Source organism: Phyllostomus discolor, chromosome 3 (assembly GCF_004126475.2).
Source record: "Phyllostomus discolor isolate MPI-MPIP mPhyDis1 chromosome 3, mPhyDis1.pri.v3, whole genome shotgun sequence".
Classification (NCBI taxonomy): Eukaryota; Metazoa; Chordata; class Mammalia; order Chiroptera; family Phyllostomidae; genus Phyllostomus; species Phyllostomus discolor.
In genome coordinates, this window is record NC_040905.2 from 152,782,729 (window position 1) to 152,801,252 (window position 18,524).

Below are 18,524 nucleotides of genomic sequence, written 5' to 3' on the forward strand. Positions count from 1 at the left end.
GGCTACTGTATTAGTTTTCTATGGCTGCGGTGTCAAATTACCACAAACTTGGGTTAAAAAACACAAATTTATTCTTTTACAGTTTTGGAGGTCAGAAGTGTGCAGTAGGTTTCACTGAATCAAAACCAAGGTGTCACAATACCATGCTTCCTTGGGAGATGCTAGGAGAGAGTCCATTTTCTTTCCTATTTCCAGCCTCCAGAGCTATACTTCCTGCTTCCCCTGGCTCATGGCCCCTTCCTCTAACTTCAAAGTCAGCAGCAGCATAGTATTTTCAAATTACTCTGTTTTCATGAGTATATTACCTTTTGCCTTTTCTGTGCCTCCTTGTTATAAGGATACTTGTGATATGCAAGAGATTGCATGTAGGGCCCTCTCATATCAGGATAATCTTCCCATCTCAAGATTCTTAATTGAATATCAGTAGAATCTCTTTTCTCATATAAGGCAACATTCATATGTTCCAGGGATTAGTACTTAGATATTTTTTGGAGGGCCATTATTCAGCCTAACACAGCTAAAAATAGCATATATAGTAGAGCAGTACACACACACATACACATACCCCCCTTTATTGTTTGGAATTGGTTATCTCAGCGTGGTGGGGTTACAGGGTGTTTATAATTTCAAAAGGTTCCCTTTACATATTCATTGTCGACATTTTTATGGAATATATTTTACTTATGATTAGAAAAAATAAAATTTTTTGTAAGATTTTATTATTTTTAGAGAGGGAAGGGAGGGGGAGAGAGAGAGAGAGAGAGAGAGAGACAGACAGACAGACAGACAGACAGACATCAATACGCGGTTGCTGGGGGTCATGGCCTGCAACCCAGGCGTGTACCCTGGCTGGAAATCGAACCTGCGACACTTTGGTTCACAGCCCGCACTCAATCCACTGAGCTACGCCAGCCAGGAGAAAAAATAAAATTTTAATTTAGAAAAGGGATTGAAGAAAATACTTAATTATTTTAGAATGATTTTAGATTTACAGAAAAGTTGAGAAAATAGACCAGAGAGTTGCCTGTACCATAAGTTATTATAATTAGGTAGCCAATATTAATATATTATCATAACTAAAATTTAGACTTTATTTAGATTTACTTATTTTTTACCTATTTGGCTCTAACAATGTTTCAAGCTTTTTTTTCCTTTTGAAAGCTTTTTTTTCAACGTCTTATTTATTTTTAGAGAGAGGAGACGGGAGAGAGAAAAAGAGGGAGAGAAACATCAGTGTGTGGTTGCCTCTTGTGTGCCCCCTACTGGGGACTTGGCCTGCAATCCTGGCTTGTGTCCTGACTCGGAATCTAACCAGAAGTCCTTTGGTTTGTAGGCCAGCACTCAGTCCACTGAGCCACACTAGCCAGGGCTCTTTTTGAAAATTTCAAGGAGTGTTAGCCATATAATTTACAAGATTCCCTTTTTGGAATTTGTCTGATGGTTTTATCATGGTAAGACTGGGGTTACATGATTTTTGGAGAAAGAGCAGAGAGGTAAATTGCCATTTTCATTATATCATATCAAGGGTGCATAATATCAACATTAATTATCACTGTTGATGTTTGTCTTGATCACTTGGAGGAAATTGTGTTTGTCAGTTTTTTTCTACTATAAAGTTACTTTTTTGGTGAGGGGGAGTTATATTTCCCCTACAGGAGGGCAGAGAATTTACATAAATTATTTGGATGTTTGATTTTTTTTTCCTTTTAGATTGCATCAAGGTGGTCATTTCAAAAATCTATGTCGAATTGTCATGTTTCTTCCAACATTCTCAAAGGAGTCTTTTAGCCTTTATGAAATTCTGAGCATGGCTAAATTAATTTTATGTTGAAGATCCCTTGGAAGTATGTGGTAACTCAGCACTTTATGGATGTCTGCAATTACCTGGGTGGATTACCTTTTGTAATTTCTCAAAGGTTTTGTCCAAATACAAGTTGGATCAATTCATTCAAATATTGCACATTATTCACAAAAATATAGCTGGACTTAAAGTTTCTTTTGTTATAGGAAAAATAATATTAAATAAAGTATATTTATGTTGATGAGAAAAAGTCTGAAGTGTACTACTGTACTAATAATTTTGCAGTTGGCCTTGCCATTCTCTTTTTCTCTCTTGAGGGACCCTGACCTTTGCAAGACCAGGGCTCATATATTTCTGAAGTATCCTGTAGCTCTCCTTTGAAGTATAGCAGCTTTCATATTTGCTATAACTTGGTAAATGTCTGGCTTCCCTGCTGGACAGAGAGTTCCATGGTAGCAGGGACCACGTGTGCTCTGCTCACTGCTGCATCCCCATGCCCAGCATGTGGTGGCCACACAACTACATGTTGGGTGACTGTCATAAGCCCTTTTGAGCACTTTTAGAAAATAGGTGGTTAACATTGGCTCACATTTATTATAACATGATGCTGTGTGAAAAGGTAACATACAATAATAGAATTAAAGAAAAATGCATGTAGCCCTGGCAGGGTAACTCAGCTGGGTAGAGAGTCATCCCCATATGCCAAGGTTGTGGGTTTGATTCCCGGGCAAGGCACATGCAAGAATCAACCAATGAAAACATAAATAAGTGAAACAATAAAAATCAACATTGCTCTTCCTCTCTCTCTCTTAAAACTGTGCATGTGTATATATATGGAGGAATAAGATGAAGTAAATATTGTAAAATATTAACAGCAGTTATCTCTGGGTTATAAGAATATGGCCGGCTTTAATTGTCTTCATTGTTTTCTAGGTCTCTCCAAGGAGTGTATTATTTTATAATCAGGAAATATCAGAACACTTCACCTAAAACTTTTCAGGTCAGATAAAATGGAGAGTGCCATCAAAACAAACACAGTTTAGTTCCAGTATGTGCGGGAGCCCTTAAGGGGACACAAGAAAATTGCCAAGTCACTTTACTTTAAAAAGTAAAATTTTTTATTTTAACATAATTTTATCAAGACCAGTTCAAATATTGTTTATCTAATATTAACTTTGAAGTGCTCTTTCTAGTCATGTTAGTGTGACTATGTCATATGTATTTAATTCACTTCACTAATTTAACTTTTGTGCATTTAACCTGTTAGACTAAAAACTTCAGAGACTATGATTTTCCCTTTTCATGTTTAAAAAGTCCATGGGATGTGAAATCCAAGTCTAACCCGGGAGTATCAGCCTGTTCATTTTCCTTGAACAAAAGAAATTCACTGTATTCTGCAGCTGGCTCTTTTTTGATGTAGGCAATTCCCTGATTATTGGAAAAATCTTTTAGAGACCCTGTAGATTTTTATAAATCTAGGCCATTTGTATTTTTATTTCTTGTTTTTCTAGGACAATTATACAGTGATGGATTAGCATTAGACTGCAGCAGAGATTGGGGGAAAAAAATCTCCCATCATCCTTTCCTGCAGAAGCATCAGCTACGGGCAGGCAGGGAGCTGACCTGCCACTTTAACTGACATGTCTTAAATTCTGCCCTGGGAAGCTCTGGGATGCTGTCAGCTGCCTCGGCAACTTATTTTCTCATGCTTGGTAATGTCTTGCTTGGAGAGTCTCACTGGAGACCAAGAAATAAAACAGAAACTGTGGATTTTTGTTGACTTTTAAATTGAAGACTGCCTCTTCTTTTTGTTGGCTTTTAAAAAATCTGGTAGAAGAGAGGGAAAGTCATCTTCACGGTGGGGCTAGATTCATTCCTCCAAAGTTACAGCTGGTCTAAATCTGTGAGTATGTTGCATTTATTTAGCTGTTCCTGGGGGTATGATTGCAGTGTTCTCTTCAGATCTGTGAGGATTTAATTCAAGGAGAAGGATGCCAATTTTAAAAATTGGAGTTAAATTTCATTGGAGACCTGTAGTTTTTGTTAATTGACATTTTCTTCATTAAAGGCTTCATGTCAAACTTGCGAGCGTTTTCCTTTCCCCACCCCTCCCCCCTTAAGCCCCCTAAGGGTGAGTGCTGGAATCGGAGAAAATAGCACATCTCGCTGCTGCAGAGGCTGTAGCATTCCGGGATGCCATCCATGGCTGGTTTATTGTTGCTGCAAGGTGTGCACGGGGCTGTACAGCCATAGAAGGGTCACAGTGGCTCACTTTGTGTTCACTGTGTTTGCCTTATGTCCTCTGTGGGCTTCGTTATAGGTTTTGTTTTGTTGGGGTGACTAAAACCTTAAAGATTAAGTACAGGGTCATGTTCTCAGGGTAGACTTCACTCCTCGCCTTGCTGTGTCAGCTTCGGCCTGTCTCTTTGTGGCAAGATTACAGTAAGTGGGAGTTACCAAAAAGGGAGCTTTGCACTGTCACCCTTTTCTAATTGTGCTTTTGAATCTGTGCCATTTTTTTTTCTGGTGACGCAGACCCTTTAGACTAAACATCTGTCCTTAGTCATCGTGTCCCACTTTCCCCCATTGGAATGCACTGGAGGCCGGAACTGTAACCTTGCTGAATTAGTGAATCAATTTTGAAAATTTGTAAAGATAGAGGTTAAAATATAGTTCCCACCATAACCCGCATATGTTCTTGATTTGCTTTTGTAAAACGAAAGTCTTATTATTTTAGCGAGCTGATTCACATTGTTTAGTTACTGATCTCATTTCTTTATCTTAAAATCACATTAGCTAAAGCTATTTCTAAAAGTCAGTATGTTTTGAGGCCATAGTCAAATACTTTTAAACACCAACTAGTAACAGTCATCTTTGTAGATACAGAATATGTTTTACTTAGGGTAACATATGAGCTTTGTGGATGCCATTATTTTGGTGGATTTCCTGCAGCATAAAATGAATCAAGGATTTTAAAAAGAAACTCTCCACCACCCAGAGGTGAAACATCTGCTGTCTTTATTTTTGAATATTTTGTCATACTTAAATGCAACAACTTTCAATTTAATCAGAAAAGATTTCTGAAAATTGGAAATTCTGCCTTATCTGGACTTGCAAAAATTTATATTCATTCATTCATCCATTCATTCAACAAATGTTCACATGTATTGCCAAGCTTTTGCTAAACTTTTGGATATTATACTGAACAAGATGCTATATCTGCCCTCATGGAGCACATATTTTTAGCACGTGAGGGGACATTCAAAAACTACCTAATAATTTCATTACAATTGTGGTAATTTTTCAGCTATAGAAGTGTATGTAAGAAGTGTATATATGCCAGACATATACAGCACATACAAATACTGCAACTAATTTTGTCCCAGATCTTTTGAAGCCACCAATCCTTAGAACACTTGTGCTGGAAAGAGATTTTGGAAATCATATAATGGGTTCAATAAGCATGTGATGGGCACTGTATATATAGTGAGAGATCATGCGGTAGTCAGAATGGTTTCCTGATTTTCTAGCCACCATGCATTTGGTTACCGTTCCTTAGAAGACACTAAGACACCAAAAACAGAATAGAAAGCAAACAACAGACCAAAATCAACCAACCAAACAAACCAAACCAAGCCAAACCAAAATAATAGCAACAAGAGTCTGAAACTGTAATGTGTTCGGCTGGTTTTGGTTCTGAAGAAGCAGCCCCAGCAGACCTAACCCATTTGCCCTGACAGCCCCGATTCAGAGGCCTCCCTGTGCTACCTGACAGTTGTAACTTGAGAATGAACTAGTTAAGATTTTTTTAACAAAGTAAAATATCTTGACTTATGAATTAATATTTACTTAGGTACTTACAGTTTGTTGGGGAATTCAGACAAAGTCTGTCTTTTGGATATAGTGGGATCAACACTGTGGTATGGAGAAGGTCAGCGTTCTGTGGGAGCAAAGGTGAGGGGAGACCAACCTAACTGGGTGATGGGCAGGCATCTGGGGAGATACTGACCTAGGGCGTTCTGGAGGAGGAGATGTCTGCATTTAGGCAGATATTGGTAGATACCTACACAGTAGGGTCTAGCAGGGGGGTTATTAGTAAGTGCAGTGGCCCTGAGTTTTGAGAGACCACTGCAGGAAAGGAAAAACTTTCTCCTTTACTCTCTTAGGTTAATTTCTTGGGGCCCTACAGGTTAAATGGACAAAAGACAGATTAATAAAGGAAAGGAAAAACAAGATTACTTACATACATACACAGAGTTCACAGAGTTCACAAAGAAATATGCCTCAAGGAGATGATTAGAGTTTGGGGCTTATATGCCATTTTAACAAAGGACGGTGAAGCCTGGAAAAGAGGCTACACAAAAGAAAAGGGCTTTTGGCTTCTAGATAGGGGTAAGTTGTGGGAAGGGAAGGTGCCAAGGAAATGCATGCTAAATAAGGATTGTTTAGTAAGGTTTATGATGCAAATAAGAATCCTTTTCAGGTGATAAGAGTTATCTCTGGGGTTATTTTCTTTTTGGTGTGGGAGAATGGGACACCTTTACCAAGACAAATTTATGCCCTACTTTAAAAACATTTTTTAATTTTGAGATAGGGGAAGGGAGGGAGAAAGAGAGGGAGAGAAACATTGATGTGAGAGAGAAATATCAATTGATTGCCTCTTGCACGTGCCCTGATGGGGACTGAACCCTCAAACCAGGCATGTTCCCTGACTGAGGATTTAACTGGTGACCTTTTGGCTCACAGTCTGATGCTTAACCAACTAAACTACACCAGCCAGGGAGGGCTATGCCTTGCTTTTATATAGAAAGGGGTAGGGCATAGAGCCCATTACCTTCAGTTCAAAACAATCTGTGAAGATGGCATATTCAGGGGTAACATACTCTGATCCACTTCACCATAATCTCTTCAGTGTTTTCCAGGAAGCTTGGGAGGCCTGCAGTCCAATGAGGGTAGATTGGTCAGAGGAAGACAGATGCTAAGGGTACCTTGTCAAGGACGTGTGGCAAGGGAAGTGACAGCCCACAGAAGTGTTTTTATCACAAAGATTACATGGATTTGTATTTAGAGAGGACTCCATGGGGGTTGGTAGAGGAGAAGTGTGCCTCAACCCTATAAGATTACACCTCGCACTTGGCTCTAAGACTCTGGCCAAAATTATTAATAATTTAGGGCTTAAATAGACTTTTATGGCTTAGGTTGCAAATTTAACGTGCATATATGTGTGTATATACACATCACACATATGAATGTATACTTTTTAGTTATGCTTTTATAGAAAGTGTTTTGATTTCCAACCAAGTGACTTATAAATGAATTTATATAGGAATGACCCACTTACAACTTGTGCAGTTTTTAATGTCCCATTTTTGCATCACATCTCTCATTTGATTGGCAGAAGGCTCTGGGGCCCCTCATGAGATAGGACTTTTTGAGGCTTTATGTGGTTTCCTGAACAAAGCAGGGAGGAAGGTTTAGCACCTTTTTGCTTTGTCATCATTTTCATATCTTAGTAGAGAAGAGACAAGTTAGAATCTTTTTAAAATGTCTTCTGTGCAGGCCCAGTACCTATGGTAAGTCTGTCTTTGTATCTTCAATAACTATTAATTGCTCTTGTCACTCCGCTGTTATAGATGAGGAAGACAAGGTGCACAAAGGTTAAATCAGTTGCCCAAGGTCATTCAGCGTGCTGACTGGCCCTATTGTACTAAAGGTTTGCAGATCTGTGCTCCAGCTGTGGTATTGTGTTCATTAGCCACAGGTGGACTGGGGCCGAGGGGTGTAGGCAGCCCCCTCCCCTCCACTCCCTGTTTAAAAAAAATCTACAGGGCACTCTGGTGATGCAGACACTGGCCCGCAGTGTCTGAGTCATTATGGATGAAATGAAACATTCACATGCACTACTGAATCCGGTGGAGGAAAAGGGAGAGCATGGCTTTTCTCTCAAGGGGAGCAAAAGCCTTGGCCCTTGCCATGACCAGCCTTTATTGGGTTTCTCTGCACATTAGGTGATGGTCCTCATTTATTATGCATAGGTTCGCTTTAGGTGGTTACCTTTTACAGAAAACAAAGGAGCCAGTGCTGCTAATCACATCACTGAAGAGGGATATTTGCAAATGAAAAGGCAAAAGTGGCTGAACTGTACTCATCCTTGGAGGGTTTAGCATGGATTTTAGAAAATTGCTTTGCAGTAAATGTCCTCAATTCAGAGTGAGGGACTTTTTTAGCAAGAGCAAGACTCAAAGTGGCCTAGGTACATTGTAGGCCTGATTCCCCACGGGAGAACCTATCTGTGGGTGTGGGTCCTGTGCGTCTCCCAGTGGGAGCTGGGCCTATGCCACGCAGAATGGTCTCCTACATTCTGGGATACATGTGTAATGAAAAATGCTTAGAGTTTTTGGACCTCATGCCCAGAGGTCTTCCTAACATTTTGTGCTTGCTTTCCACTTTTTAAAATTAATTAATTTTATTATTGGGTATGCTATTACAGTTTTCCCAATTTTTTCCCCTTTATCCCCCTCCACCCTGTCCCCCCAACCCTCTAGCATTCCCCCCTCCTTAGCTTATGTCCATCAGTTGTACATGTAAGTTCTTTGAGTCCTCTGTTTTCTATACCATTTTTATCTCTTCCCGTCTATTTTATGCCTACTAATTATGCTGCTTCTTCCTGTACTTTCCCCCCGCCCCCATTCTTCCCTTCCCCTTCCCCACTGAACTCCCTCTGTGTGATGTCCATTTCTCTGATTCTGTTCCTGTTTTGGTTGTTTGCTTAGTTTTTGTTTTCATTATTTTTCTTTTCTTTTAGGTTCAGTTGTTGATAGTTGTGAGTTTGTTGTTATTTTACTGTTCATATTTTTAATCTTTTTCTTAAGGGATAAGTCCCTTTAACGTTTCATATAATAATGGCAATTATTATATGACATATAATGGCATATAATGGTGGTGATGAACTCCTTTAACTTGACCTTATCTGGGAAGTACTTTATCTGCCCTTCCATTCTAAATGAAAGCTTTGCTGGATAGAGCAATCTTGGATGTTGGTCCTTGCTTTTCATGATTTCAAATACTTTTTTCCAGCTCCTTCTTGCCTGCAAGGTTTCTTTTGAGAAATCACCTGATAATCTAATGGGAACTCCTTTAGGTAACTGTCCGCTTTTCTCTTGCTGCTCTTAGGATTTTTCTCTTTGTTTTTAATCTTGGGTAACTTAATAATGATGTGCCTTGGTATGTTCCTCTTTGGGTACAACTTCTTTGGGACTCTCTGGGCTTCTTGGACTTCCCGGAAATCTTATTTCCTTCACCAGATTGGGGAAGTTTTCCTTCATTATTTTTTTAAATAAGCTTTCAATTTCTTGCTGTTGTTCTCCTCCTGGCAGTCCTATAATTTGGATATTGGAATGTTTCAGGTTGTCCCAGAGAATCCTCAGCCTCTCTTCCTTTTTTTTTTGATTCTTGCTTCTTCATTCTGAAATGGTTGGATGTTTATTTCTTCCGTTTGTTCCAAATCATCAGTTTGAGTTCTGATTTCCTTCCTGTCACTGTTGGTTCCCCGAATATTTTGCTTTATTTCATTTTAGGTATCTTTCATTTGTTCTTTCATTTTTTGACCAAGGTCAATCAGTTCTGTGAGCATTTTGATTACCAGGGCTTTAAATTCTCCATCAGATAGGTTGGCAGTCTCATCGCTTAGTCCTGAGGTTTTACTCTTTTCTTTCGTTTGGGCCATATTTCTCTGTCTTGGCGCAGCTGATAAATTGTAAGGGGTGGGGCCTTAGATATTCACCAGGGTGGGGCAACCCTCCTTGCTGCTCTTCAGTGCTGCCTGTGGAGGAGGGGCCAGAGAAGGAACAGTGTCAGACTGGGAGAAACTCCCACCACGGCCACCCTAGCCTTACCCCACAGTCAGCTCTGAGTCTCAGTTTTCCCCTTAAGTTAGTCCCTCCCCTACAACCTGCCCTGCCCCTCAGCTGCCTCTTCTGTTTTTTCTGAGTCACCTGCACTGTCTGCCCCCTTACCGGTCTGGTTGTTCTGGTTGATTTTTTTCTTTAATTCCTTGGTTGTTGGAGTTCCACGCAGTTTGATTTTCTGTCACTTTTGGTTGTTTATTGATTTTAGATTGGTTGTTATCCTTTTGGTTGTGCGAGGAAGCGAAGGGTTTCTGCCTATGCCTCCATCTTGGCTGGAACCTGCTTTCCACTTTTTAACACCGTATTTGTGTGTGTGTAATAAGCACAGGGCTGCATATATGGCAAAGTACATGAACATGAGTTTGTCATGAAGAGCATGTTTGGGTTACTATTTTTTTTGGATATTTTTACCAGTCTGCAGCTGTGAAAAGTCTTTAGTGACCTTTCAAGTGGTATGAATGGACTTCTTTAGTGATTGTTCTAGATTAGTGTGTTATGGAATATCTTCTTTCAGGTCATTACAGGTGACTGTTTTAGAAAGAAGGGAAGTGTAGGACCAACACTTGAATTTCCCTTGTGGTTTGGGGTTGTAGTCATCTTCTTAGTGAGTGAACCAAATTTTGAGCCTTTCCAGGATCCAGGAAACCAGGCCCTATATAGCATTTATGTGCCATCAGCCCTCCTTAATATTAGCTCAGGTGTTTTGTTGTTTTGTTTTCTAAGAAGTATCATCCTTATATAGCAAAGCCATTTTGTGTGTCTCTTTGTTTTCATAGGCTGAATAAATACAGCACACAAACTATGAAAACTGCCACACATTGATGACCTAAAGGAAATTAAACTTTGGCACTTAATTACTTGAGTATTTATATTTTTATGCTTCCCCATCTCGTTTGTTTGACCTTATAGTAAGGAAAGTCCTTGTATTTACTGAGAGCTGCTTATTTGTGAATGAAGGACTCTGTGATCATGCGTTCATGGGTACTTTCTATGAACTACATGTGTGACATAAAATGCCAAATATTATGACTGTATTTGGCACAGGGTGCTAATATAGAATCAATGAAAATATTCATTTATCAAAAAATTATTGAGTGCCTCTTGACTAAGCTAGAGAATTCCTCTTCTTAAAAGGCTCATAATCGATTTACCACAACTAAAAAGTAATCCAACAATTATTCTGTAATGAGTTGTGAATTCTGACCAAGGAACGAACCCAGAGGAGACATCCTCCAGCCTGAAGAAATGACCCGAGCAGCCTTTGTTTTGAGAGGCAAATGAAAGGGAAACTTATTTTTAGCATTGATATTTAAAAATTTCATTCCTTGGTTCTCTTTGTTTTATGTTATGATGTTTTAAAAGAAATGATGAACAACTGCCCCCACTCAGTGTCACATCGAAAACCTGCATTTGCTCTGCATCCCTCCTGTGAGGGACATAATGCAAGTGGCAGAGGGCTGCTTCAGTGGCCTCTGTCCTGTGACAGCAGGAGACGCTGACCTGCTGAGTAGCAGGAATACAATGGTCTGTCTAATGGGGAGTTCTTGGGCTCAGTCACTTAACTGCTCAACAACATCACCATGACATTTATGTGATTCTTCAGTGTAAAAAGTGGTTTTATAAAACAGAACATATTTCCTCCTCATAATATCCCTGTTAGGTAGACAGGGCAGGTATTGTTGCTGTTGCTGAGTTTTAAAAAGAGAGAGTTTGGCTGCCTATTGCCACAAAAGCCACACTTGTGAGGTGGGTGCTATGCAAAAGGAGAAGGGTTTTATTTGGATGCTGCACTATCTTGGAAAATGGGGGACTCCCTGTTTCAAAGCTCATCTTCTTCACAAAACCCAGACAACACTCAGCCATCCTTAGGAAGACCAGAACAAAATACAGTGCCCAGAGTTCTGGGTCCATTTAAAAGTACTGTCCTTTGGAGACCAAGGCAGCTACTAAGTGGTCATCCAGGTACGTTAGCTTGTTCCTAGCTGTTGTCTGGCTTCAGGCTCCCTCCTGGAGGCTGCGTGTGAAGCTGACATGGCCATGGCCATGACCATGTGGCTGCTAGGACTGCAAGGTTGTGTGCTCTCGAACAGGAGAGCATGCACGCATACCAGCAAATGCTTTACCAGGTTAGTGAGAGAAAGAAATAGAGAGAGAGAGAGAAACTACCTCCTGGAGGCCATGGGCCACATGACTACTAAGATTATGTGGCTCATGGAGAGGACAGGCCAGTGCACTGTCCCTGGGCAGATCCCAAACAGCTAGCGGCCAGCCAGAGAGAGTAGATTTCTTTGTTCCCCTGGGGCTAATCCATTTTGGGTGTGGAATGGGCCAGGTGCTTTTTTTTTTTTTTTAATTGATGCTAGAGAGAGAGTAAGGGAGGAGGAAAAAAGAAAGGGAGAAAAACATCGATGTGTGAGGGAAAGATCAATTGGTTGCCTCCTGCGTGTGCGCTGACTGGGGACTCAAATGTGCAACCCAGTCATGTGCCCTGACTGGGAATCGAACCCACGAACTTTTGGTTTGCAGAATAATGTCCAAGCAACCAAGCCACACCAGCCAGGGCCCAGGTGCTTTTTCAGAAAGACCAATTAACTTCTTAAACTTTCCAGTACTTTGGGTGGGTCCATTTCTCAACCAACTGCTTCTTTCCCCAGGCTAGACCAACAGGCCTCTTTGGTCCAGCACCTCCCCCTTCCATCTTTCTGACCTCCAGTGTATGTGCCTGCCTCCCCCGGTACCTTCCCCTAGTACTGGAAAACTGGGGGCAAGGGCTTTTCCCCTTATCTATTTACCTTTCTAGCTTTTGGAACATTGTACCCTATCCATTCATCCCTCTAGAGCACTGGGGCTCCATCTGTTCATCTTTCCATCTTTCCATGTGCTCTTGGGCCCTCTTCATTCATATTTGCAGCTTTTATCGGCTCAGTGTAAGAACCTACCCCTGCTGCCATCCTTGCTAGTGGGGGAGACTCCCCTGACTCTGCCACATTTTGAGGCTGCCCAACTTTCCTTCCCTTGGGGCCTCGGGCCACTGTAGTTGCTCAAACATCTCTGGGTGTAAGCTCTGCTGCAGCTGGGCCCAATCACTGCTCCTACTGGGGGAGGGGGTGCCCCGCCACTTGAGGTGTCTGCCAGTGTTCCTGCCACCTCTGGGCTGGCGCTCGATCAGTTGAGCCTCTGAACTCCTCACCCCATCTGCAGAGAGGCACCCCTTCCTGCCTGCAGCTTGGTACAGTCTACTGAGTATTGGGCGCCTCAGCTCGCTGAGAAGAGGCAGGTGAGGGTATGGGCTCATCTACCGGTAACGCTATCCGTCCTCTGTCTGGTGCCTGTGTGTGTTTGCTTTTTTCTCTCAATTTTTTCATTGTGGTAAAAAACATGTAACATATACTTAATCATCTTAACCATTTTTAAATGTACCATTCATAGGTGTTAAATATATTCCTGATGTTGTGCAACCATCACCACCATCCATCTCCATAACTCTTCACCTTGTAAATCTGAAACTCTATACTGATTAAATAGCCCCTGCCCCTGCCAACCACCATTATATTTATTTCTATGATTTGTGTCCTTTCTATGTTTTTATAGATGAGGACACATAGGCCCAGAGAAGTGAGTGAATGATCCAAAGTCACACTGCTTGCTAGTGATGGGCTCACCTAGGATAGAAATCCTGCTTTCTGCCTTGTGTCCCAGCATGCTTTCTCCTAAGTCACACTACTGCAGGAGGTGAAAAAAGTTAATTAATAAATTAGAAGATTTCTGTTAGAAACAAGAGAGTCCTTTAATAGGGAAGGGTTCTCTTTTTTTAAATAAAAAAAATCAGCAAAGAAAAGCAGCAAAGTGAAATAGGAGCTGTACATAACTCTTGCCAACCTTACATTCCATTGTTGTTTGTTTTGAATAATGTGAAGAGTACAATTTGCTTTGCCTAGGAAAGAATTTGAAGGGACACAGGCTCTGGTTTTAGTTTCCACTGTGTCAGTGATTTGCTGTGTCTGTGAGCAAAAGAAACAGTATCTGTTGAGATAGTTTCTTTTTTCTGAAGAGACTATAATTTCTACCCTCCCTTTTCTTAGTGAGCAGGGTCTGAGACATATTTTATATGAAAATGAATTTTTGTTCTTTTCAGTTCTCAAACTGAAAAGAATGGCTTTGGAATTCTCATTTCCATTGAGGATGGGGTGAAAGACATTGTCAATTACAGATGATACCATCTGCTCAAATTTCAAACAGTCTCTTTTGGAGGGACTCAGGTTTTCTTGGGAGAGTGGGAGAGGCAAGTGCCCTGTCAAGTAAATCTTTACACTGTGCATCGGACCTGCATCTTCCTTCTCAAAGGTTTCCTCTCCCTCTCCATGTTCCCAGGTGGCATCTGGGTGCAGGAAGAACCTGTGTGTGATGGAGCACCACTCTGGGTATTGCCCTCTGGTTGATTGCTGCATCTAGTTGTTTTTGTGTTGACCTCTGCCCTTGCTGCTGTTACATAGGACAACAGTCTCAATGTCTGAGCAGTTTACTCAGTGGTATTCTTGCTAGATGTTAAAGTGTAACACAGTATTTTGCAGATGCAGCTATAATTGATTGAGCTTGACCAAAACCCAATTGGATAGGTTTAGACAACTACAAAGAAGACATCAACATGTAATTAACCAAATAGTAAATATAAGCAATGGCTAAGCCTCCCTTCGAATAGACAGAGCTCTGGATGTGACCCCTTTTACTTGCTGCAAGTAAATAAAGCTACCTAATGACAACCATGTCTTGTTCTTGAATAGAACAACCCCAGCAGTGAGCTCATTGAGTTTGGTTCCACTGCCTTTGCTACTCAAGTACCTGTGATGATTGGACTTGGTGTGTCCAGGACCCTGAGGGCTTAGCATTCTTCTCTGGCATTGGCTAGTCCAGTGCTTGAGGTCCAGTGACGACTCATTTGCTCCCTGTCTCTGCCCTTTGCTACAGGGTCATCTAAGCTGTCTTTTAAAAACATTTTCTTACTTTGCAGTAATTCCAAGCTTGTGAAAAAGTACATGCATAATACAGAGAACTTAATATATACCATTAACCCATTGTTAACATTTTGCCACATTTGTTTTATTATTCTCACTCTATACACATTATTATTTATTCAGAGTCATTTGGGAGTAGCAGCTCTAGAGAAGGTTAAGTTTAGAAGGATGAATTAGAGAGGGAAATGCCTGGAAATAACTTTTACGTTCTTTTCTCTGCTTTCCTCCAACTCTCTCTTTCTTTCAAGGTAAACTTCTCCACTTCCTTAAACTCTTCCTTCTATTGAACTAGCTTTGAGTCTTATTTTTCCCTGGTTGTTGGCTTCTAGTTTTACTTCCAGTTGTTGATTGTCTTAGATCAGTGTGTCTAGAACATCAGGTAGTCCAGGTGGTTGGTCTGACTAGAGGAGAGTGAGGGCCAGTTCCTTCCTATACAAAGTAAGTCATTGCTATCCCCCATTCGCTCTTTTGTCCATTTATTCAGTCAGTCAATCAGCACAGCCTTCTTGAAGGTTTCCACTTGCAAGGCAGATCTGCCTAGGAAGATACTTGGCAGATAGCTTGCTGATATCACAGCAGCTTTGCTTGGAGCTGTGTTACAATGCTGCCTTCAAGGAGTTTGTCCTTTGATGGGGAGATGAATTATGTATTCAGAAAAAGAGCCAATTAAAAGACTTAGGACAAACTATCAAACTCTCCTATCTAGATATTATACATCTATTAATGCAGCTCAGGATTAACAGGATTATGTTCACTTTTAAATAATTCACGTTTTACTACCATGTTGCTAAGTCACATCCTTTTTCATCCTGCCTTTAGTTGGACTTTAAAAATATATATATATGATTAATTATGCTGTTACAGTTGTCCCATTTCCCCCCCTTCATTCCCCTCCACCCTGCATACCCTCTCCCACCCACATTCCCCCCCTTTAGTTCTTGTCCATGTGTCATAAGTTCTTTAGCTTCTACATTTCCCATACTATTTTTACCCTCCCCCTGTCTATTTTCTACCTACCATCTATGCTACTTATTCTCTGTACCTTTGCCCCTTCTCTCCTCCTCCCACTCCCCTATTGCTAACCCTCCATGTGCCCTCCATTTCTGTGGTTCTGTTCCTGTTCTAGTTGTTTGCTTAGTTTTTTTGTTTTCGTTTTAGGTGTGATTGTTAGTAAGTGTGAGTTTGGTGTCATTTTACTGTACATGTTTTTTATCTTCTTTTTTCTTTGATAAGTCCCTTTAACATTTCATATAATAGGGGCTTGGTGATGATGAACTTCTTTAAGTTGACCTTATCTGAGAAGCACTTTATCTGCCCTTCCATTCTAAATGATAGCTTTGCTGGAGAGAGCAATCTTGGATGTAGGTCTTGGGTTTCATGACTTGGAATACTTCCTTCCAGTCCCTTCTTGCCTGCAAGGTCTCTTTTGAGAAATCAGCTGACAGTCTGATGGGAACTCCTTTGTAGGTAACTGTCTCCTTATCTCTCTCTTACTGCTTCTAGGATTCCCTCCTTCATTTTAATTTTGGGTAATGTAATTATGATGTGCCTTGGTGTGTTCCTCCTTGGGTCCAACTTCTTTGGGACTCTCTGAGCTTCCTAGACTTCCCAGTTCTCCTTTATTATTTGTTCAAATAACTTTTCCACTTGTTGCTCTTCCTCTCCTCCTTCTGGCACCCCTATAATTTGGATGTTGGAACATTTAAAGATGTCCTGGAGGTTCCTAAGCCTTTCCTCATTTTTTGAATTCTTGTTTCTCCATTCTTTTCTGATTGGATGTTTCTTTTTTCCTTCTGGTCCACTCCATTGATTTGAGTCCCAGTTTTCTTCCCATCACTATTGGTTTCCTGCACATTTTCTTTTATTTCACTTAGCATAGCTCTTATTTTTTTCATCTAATTTGTGACCAAATTCAACCAATTCTGTGAGCATCCTGATCACCAGTGCTTTGAACTGTGCAACTGGTAGGTTGGCTATCTCTTCATCACTTAGTTGTATTTTTTCTGGAGCTTTGATTTGTTCTTTTGTTTGGGCCATTTTTTTTTTTGTCTTGACGTGCCTGTTATGTAGTGAGGGGCGGAGCCTCAGGTGTTCACCAGGGTGGGGCACCCAGTCACTGGGTTGTGACACTGTATGTGGGGCAGGGGTCCAAGAGGAAACAATGGCGCTTGCTCTGCTTTCTGCCAGATTTCAGTCACTTTCCCTACTTCCCACAAGCAAATTGGGCCCTTCTGGTGCTGATTCCTGTGTGGGTGGGCTTGTGTCCCTTCTAAGACTCTGTGGGTCTCTCCAGTGAATTCTCCTGTGAGGTTGGGAGTCTCTTCTGGCACCTCAACCCCCACAGGTGTTTTCTATCCATATCTTGAGGCTTTGTTTCCCCAGGCTGGGACCCTGGGTTGCACGTCTCTCTAGCTCCCCAATTGCGCCTGGTTTATCTGTGTGCTAATGTGGGACCACCTGTTCCACCAGCTACCTTGCATACTGTGCCCGTCTGTGATCTGCTGCCTTGCTGGGTTTGCCTGTTGCCACCCCTTGCCTGGGTCCGCCAGCCACCACTTTTTTAGCTTCAGCCCGTCTGTCCCTGGCTGCCTGACTCCGCCCCTCCTATTGGTCTGGATGAATGTGTCTATTTCAACTTCTTGGTTGTCAGACTTCCATACAGTTCAGTTTTCTGTCAGTACTGGTTGTTTTTTAGTTTCTAAATTTTTGTTGTCCTTATTTTGGTTGTGGGAGGAGTCACAGTGTGTCTACCTATGCCTCCATCTTGGCCTTAGTTGCACTTTTGATCCAACTAAATTTTAAAATTAAAAAAAAATTAAATTTAAATTAAATTTAAATAATTAAAGCAGGACAATTAAAGCAGGATAAAAACAATGTTACTTAGCGATGTGGTAGTAAAACTTTGTGAATTATTTAAAATTTATAATTCTCACTCAGCTATATCATCTTAGAGTGCATGAGCTGTATGATTTTATGTTTCTAATACCTGATACAGTGCCTGTCATATGGTATTCCTAGATGTTTGTGAGTGAAAATTAAGCTTTAGTTTATTAAATTTAACTCATTCATTTAGTATATTATCTTTTCAAATTATAGTCCATTCCTTAGTATCCTTCCCAGTTTAATTTTTTTCCTGCAGAGTTGATTTTAGCTTGTTTTTCTAGCTTTTTCCCAATTTCTGATAAAAATGTAGAAGTGAACAGAGTAAAGGGAAATAGTTGGCTTCAATTAAATAGTTATGAATCCCTCTCTTCTGATGGTCCTGTCCCGCTCTGTCTTGCATATAGGGCTGGGAGAACACTTACTTTCTGACATGCACACAGGCTCTGTGTATTACGTGTTTTTCTGATCTGCCAAAGTCACTAATGGGGCTGGTATCAAGAACTGACGAGACTGCCTGCTGATGGCTGCAGCAGCTCTCCTGCGAGGGCCAGTTCCTTTCAATAAAGATAGATCAGGGTTTATTTTCGCAAAGGTAGATACATTACAAATCAGGGCAAGATCGTAAAAGTGTATATAAAATTGTAAGTTTGGAAGCAGTTCAAAGAATATACTATTATAACTGAGGCTCAAAACTTAAAATAGCGTTGAAGTGTGTTATTTATATAGGAAATAAAAAAGGCAAAATTAGAAAAACTGTAACATTTAAGAAATAACTTTTTTCAAAGTAGTGAATGTTTAGAACAGTTCTAAAATGCCTAAAATCACATTGGAAACATATTGGGCAGTGATGTATTCTAACTTCTTCACTTAGGAAGGACTAAATATTATACTGTTCTTGCATATTTTCACAACTTTTAAATT

At 40.6% G+C, this 18,524-nt stretch overlaps 1 protein-coding gene across 3 annotated transcripts in view; it reads left to right on the plus strand.

Moving 5' to 3' along the window:
* TTC39B (tetratricopeptide repeat domain 39B) overlaps window positions 1–18,524 on the plus strand; it is a 152,105-nt gene that overhangs the window by 56,318 nt on the left and 77,263 nt on the right. Inside the window, exon 1 of one of the 3 annotated variants that reach the window (XM_028518745.2) lies at window positions 2,946–3,704. The exons of the other annotated variants lie outside the window; for them this stretch is intronic. The gene's annotated coding sequence lies outside the window, so the exon portion shown is untranslated. Of the gene's footprint in view, window positions 1–2,945; window positions 3,705–18,524 lie in introns of those variants that run through there. 3 annotated transcript variants of the gene reach the window in all.